The sequence below is a fragment of the Crocodylus siamensis genome, chromosome 11 (genome assembly GCF_052110815.1).
Source record: "Crocodylus siamensis isolate JL-2025a chromosome 11, ASM5211081v1, whole genome shotgun sequence".
Taxonomy (NCBI): domain Eukaryota; kingdom Metazoa; phylum Chordata; order Crocodylia; family Crocodylidae; genus Crocodylus; species Crocodylus siamensis.
The window spans coordinates 56,061,093-56,067,092 of NC_143405.1; positions in this window are offsets into that span (position 1 = coordinate 56,061,093).

Genomic DNA, 6,000 nt, shown 5'->3' on the forward strand with positions numbered 1-6,000 from the left:
TGTGATGAGGAAGCCCTTCAGAGTGGCAAGAGATTATGCAATAATTAGAATAAATCTATATTCTAAAATGTATAGGACTAAAGAAATTCCTAAATGAAACAAAAGACTATCCATTTCTAAGGGCTGTAATATCAATGGTTGCCCTTATTGAGTTCTGATTGCTCCCACCTTCGCTTAACACAGTTCTGATCTCCTAGAGTGACAGCTATAGTTTTGGCACTTCAGATAAGTGCCTAGTATCGTTCAACCTTCAGACCTTTACCAGAAAACACATCAGGATTTACCATCAAATTCCACAGAGGATTAGAGCAAATAGTAAGTATTAAGGCAGTAGGCCTTCAGTTATTCAGAGCTTTTAAAATAATCAATACTTTCCTGTCATGTTATCAAAAAAGATGATGGAAGATGGTATTAATATCTTTCTTTTTTCCCTGGCTCTGCTTACTCGGACTCTTGCTTTAATCAATCCTGCTGGAATCAATAATTATAGAGAGAACAAAGTTATTCTAAATAAATGTTTCATCAGTATTGACAGGTGTGCTGCAGCTAATTTCAATGTTATTTAATTTGGAGAAAATACCATATTTACTTGAACATAAGATGACCCTGAATATAAGATGATAGCTCAATAATTAAATAATATACATATGCACATTTTACAAATTTGTTATAATTTTCCAGAGCTGTGCCTGACAGTAAGGGGGAAGGCAGAGGGGTGGGCAGGGGACAGGCAGAAGCTACAGAGGGGAAGTAGGGGCAAGGGCAGAAGGCCGCTGTGGGTCTGACCCTGGCCCTGACCTGGGCTCAGGGCCAGAGTCAGAGCTACAGCATCCATCTGCTCTCCATTCTGTTTCATATGCAAACATAAGGCAAGAGCTTTTTCTCCATGATGATTAGGAAAGCACACCCCAACTTATATTCAAGTAAATATGGTACTTCTCCATTTCAACTCCGAATGGAAAATGCACCCCCTGAAATTTGTGGGGTAGCAATAGCATTTAGTTTGAATAAGAAGTATAATAATTCTGCACTGTCCATTGTAGTAAAATATTGAGTAGGATGGTTTCGAATAGTAATAATAACATTTTACAGCTATGTGGTATATTCTGATTTCCAGGCACTACATAGATTTTGACTACAAGTTAATTAACATTCATTAATGTCAATCAACCAACTCTCCACAAGAATGTATCAGTTACCATAGTAATTTCAATAATAATGGGAAAAGACTCTGTGTCTTTGGATCTGTCTCAGAGATGTGAAGAAAAGCATCTACTCTGGTTTGAGCTAATTCAGCATTTGTTATTCCAGCAACAAAATAACAGTTGGTTGAAAAACAGAAATTACAGTTCAAAGGAAAATTTCATCTTGTTTAAACATGTTTCCAACTGAGGATGAAAAGTCAATGTTTTGAAAATCCTTGAAGTGTATGATATGATATAATATGGCATGATATTTAATATTAAAAGTATTCAATTTTGTTTTGATATTTATATTATGTATATCAAAACTATATATTCTAAAAAGTGGATTTAATTTATTTAAAGAATAATCTTGACAATATTTAATAAAAAATTGAAAGCAGTTCTTTTGAACTTCAATCATAGAAAACTCAGTTGAAAACAATACATTTCAGTTTTGATTAAAGCATTTTCTGAAAGAAAACTGTTTAATCAAAAACTGTTTTACCCAGCTCTAGCAAGATGGGAAGAGGAAGGAGATTAAACTAATATTAAGAGAATCCAAAGAGTTAAAACTGGAATTTGCAATGTAAGAATGGCAACTGGTTTCTAGGGCTGTGCGAAACGGTGGCGTTCTGTTTTGACGTTTCGATGGAACAGCATTCTGTTTTGAATTTTGTTTTGAATCAAAACAGCTCTTCCGTTTTGTTCTGTCGAAACAGGGTCAAAACGGTGAAACTGTTTTGACACTTTGCCCATAGGATATAATGGGGAAGGACAAAACAGCCTATAACTTTGTCATTTCTGGCTTGATTTGGATGAGACTTGCAGCCCCTTCTGAGGGCATGAAGCCTGGCAAGGTTCAAGGAGATAGGAGCAGGGGGTCTGGGGAAACTGCACCCCAACGTTTTGAAAACAAAACTTGTGTCACATGTATGTGTTAAGCCACAGTGCGGTCAAAACTGTATTCATGCTAGCCCCTGCCGAGGCCACAAAGCCTGCCAAGTTTCAAGGAGATAGGTGTAGGGGGTTTGGGGAAACTGTACTTCAAGTTGCGGACAAGCAAACCTTGTGAGGTGGGTGATACTGTGTGCGTTAAGGCACAGCAGGGTGAAAGCTGCAGGCCTGCTAGCCCCTGCTGAGGCCATGATGGCTGCCAGCTGTCGAGGAGATCGGGTTCTGGGTTCTGGGGCCCTGCACCTCTACTGCTGACAGGCAAAACTTGTGTCATGGGTGCTTGTGGGACTTTGTCTGTCTTGGGGCACAGGGGGAGGGGGGAAACTACTGCAGGCCTGGATGCTAGGCCCTGCTGCAGCCCCAAAGCCTGCCAGCTGTTAAGGAGATAGGTGCAGGAAGTTTCTGGAGCCCTGCACCTCTAGCTGCTGACAAGCCAAACTTGTGACATGGGTACTTCTGCTAGCTAGCTACTGTGTTATGCAGTCAGTCATGATTCACTCAGGGACCAGCTCAATACACAGTAACTAGCAAGGATAATGAGTTAATGAGCAAGGATCAACACCTACAAAACCACAGACTAAGGAGAGGAATGAATCAATACAGAGCCGGGAACTGCTTCTGCCCCAAGATGGAGACAATCAGTTGCACAAGCACCCATGCCATAAGTTTTGCCTGTCAGCAGCTATGGGTGCAGGGCCCAAGAATCCCTCTGCACCTATCTCCTTGACACCTGGCAGGCTTTGTGGCCTCAGCAGGGTCTAGCAGGCCTGCAAGTTTCATCCAAATCAAGCCAGAAATGACTAAGTTATAGGTTGTTTTGTCTTTCCCCATTATAGCCTATGGGCAAAATGGTGAAACAACATCGAAACATTTCAACTTGCTGTTGCAGAGCACCTCAGCACTCTGCTCCTATAAAGAGGGGAGGTGTGTAGCAGGGCACTGAGACGCCTGCTACTTGTGGAGCAGCAAGTAAGGAGCCCAGCTGGGGGTTGCCAGGACAACCAGTAGAAGTCAGCTGACAGGAAGGGGCAGGGCCTGGCCCCTATATAAACCCCAGGGCTGAGGCCAAGCAGCCATAGGGGTAGGAATTTTGCCAGAGTGAGGAAAAGGAAGAGGCCTGAGTGACCGAATAATGCAGTACTGGTGAGAGATGGAGAAACCTTGTGACAGGCTCGAATGTGGTTATAGCCAGATGGCTTAGTTTATCTTATAGCCAAGGGGCTTGAGTTTGTGTTGACCGTTTACTGTTTCCAACTGGTGGTTTGGGTGAGGCTATTAGGGGTTGGAGGAGGCCTCATAGGGGCTCCACAGTAGTGTGGGGACCCCGGTGCCAGAGAGGGCGCAGCATTCTGGGGTGCGCAGACCCCAGCTCTAGAGCAAAGGGGCCAGGCACGGCTATGGCCACCTGAGCCCATCTGCGGGGGTTCAAGACCCCGAGGAGGAGAGTTGGTGGCCAGGCATGGCTATGGCCACCTGAGCGAGAGAGGCCCCGAGGTAAAGGGGGCAGAGATTGATGAGCACCAGAGGGCGTGGTGAGAGAGCCCCAGACGGGGGCCAGCGATTGAAGAGCGCCTGTGGGGCGCAGTTGCGAGACAAGGCGGTGGAAAGCCAGAGCACCTGTTGCGAGACAAGGGCTGCGGAGAGCCCAGTGCCAGAAAGGGCACAGAGAGCGAGACAGACCGAACAACGTCTGGTACATCAGCGAGGCTTGGGGCATGGTAAAGGAGTGGTTGGAGCCACGCATAGCCCATAAGGCTGGGGGGGTGCCCGGAACCCCATTAGAGAACCAAGACGCAGGATAGCAAGAGCACCGTGGCCAAGAAGACGAGAGGCAGCCTCCCTTTTATGTATTTGAGATCAAGACATGGCGGGTGAGAATGAGGGTGCTTTGAGATGAACTTGGCACGGTAGGCTGCGCTAGGTGAGATCACGGCCACCCCTAGGACCCCACGCCGTGATACTTGCCTTCTCTTGTTTCAAGGCTTTTTCGACTATATCTGTTCCATTTTGATTTGCTGTTTTGACCTTGAAACAGTGTCGAAACAAAACCGGCAGCGAAATTTTGCACAGCTCTACTGGTTTCATATCTGTTGTAGAAGCTAAGAGTCAGCAAGCAACATTAAAGGATCATGTCTGGCAAGAATAATAGAGTAGTATATACACTATTTTTGCATTGTGCCTGTCTCTGAGATCAAGAAGAATGGTTCATGTGTCTCAAGTGATGCGTACAAAAATGAATGTTTAAACCATCTCTGCATGGTCACATTTTGGAGACTTCCCTTATGCTGGGCTCTTGCCTTTCTGAATACTGAAAACTCAGAAATTATCCAGAAGGCAGGGCAGAGTTGCATGTTATAGATTAATTTGTAAGCAACAGCTCACTTTATCTGTTGCTTTAATAAACTGTAGCTTATGAAAGTTTATGCATCTTGAATTATCTATAAGACATAACTCTGCCCTGCCTTCTGCTTGATTTCAGATTAAAATGGCTACCAACTACCTCTATATAACTATCCAGACAATACTGAAGCCAAGATGGGACTTTCAAGATTATCCCCCTTCAGGAAAATAGCAGGGGCTGATGCAAGTCTATAGAGAACACTGATAAATCAACAGAGTACTTGATACAGGGGTGTAGGTTGTTGGTGTGTTGGTCTAAGGACATAGGCAGACAAGGTTCAACCACGTCTGCCAGAGTATTTAATTGCACTAGTTACAAAATCTCAGTTGCCCTCATGTTAGGATACCTAAATGAGTTTACAGAAGTCTAATCCTCACAGATCTATTATACTAGTACTCACTGCAGAAGTTTTCTTGGAATTGCAAAAAAGTAATTTTTGATTTGCAGAACCCCTATCGGTGTACTCTCAGATACTAGCACTTGGGCTATGATTTTGTCAGTTGTCATAAACTGGCAAGTGCTTAACATAAACCTTTCTTTTTGGAAGTTCCTATCTATTGTGTCTGTACACTGGATTGCAGTGTCTCTTTCATTATCAAATAAATAATGCCATATACATTAATAACAAATAATGACAATATTTTATTATAACTGTTCCGGTACACTGTAAAACATTCTGAATAATGTTGGATGGTCCTATTATGAAAAACCCTGTTGTAATATGGAAGCAGAAAAAAACAATGGGCATAGTATACTGAGAAGTTATAGACACTTAAAATATCTGGACTTAATTTTCAGTATGTCTAAAAGCTGGTTTCTAAAATTGCTTCCTCAAGTGCTGCGTGCAACAAGAATTGTATTTGCAAAGCTTGCACTAATGTGTACAAAGACACGCTTGAGCATAATGGATTGAGAAATGGATTGAGAGAAATACAATTCCTGAAAATGCATTTTACAGTCAACTTTTTTTTCTTTTTGGAAGGAAAAGTTTGCTTAACAGTGTGGCACAACATGATTGTAGAAAAGCGTGGCATTAATTTAAATAATTGTCTTAGTTGAATGGCGTACTGGTACTTTAGGTTTTTTGTAATGAACTAAATGGTAAACATGGCCACCTAAGCTAGTAAAGAAAAGAAGGACTGAGAAATCTGGGGTCTTTGTTATGTTGTTTTAGACAAGCAGCAGAAATGCCTTATATCTGAAAATAAAATCTATTAACCTCAGGTCTTTTTAATGTCACTTTTTTTTTTCTTGTTAGTGCAGAGTTTATCTGCTTACGATGATTGCTGGATTTCTAAGTAAATGCGATTGATTGAGGAACAAAGATGTTTAACCATTTGTTGAACTCATTCATTTATTAGAGCTCAGCTGAAGCAGTACTGGGCCAGATTGTTTGTCCTATTTCTGCACCATGTGACAGGCATAGAGGACTAGAAATTTTTGGCATCAAACTAGTTGAAA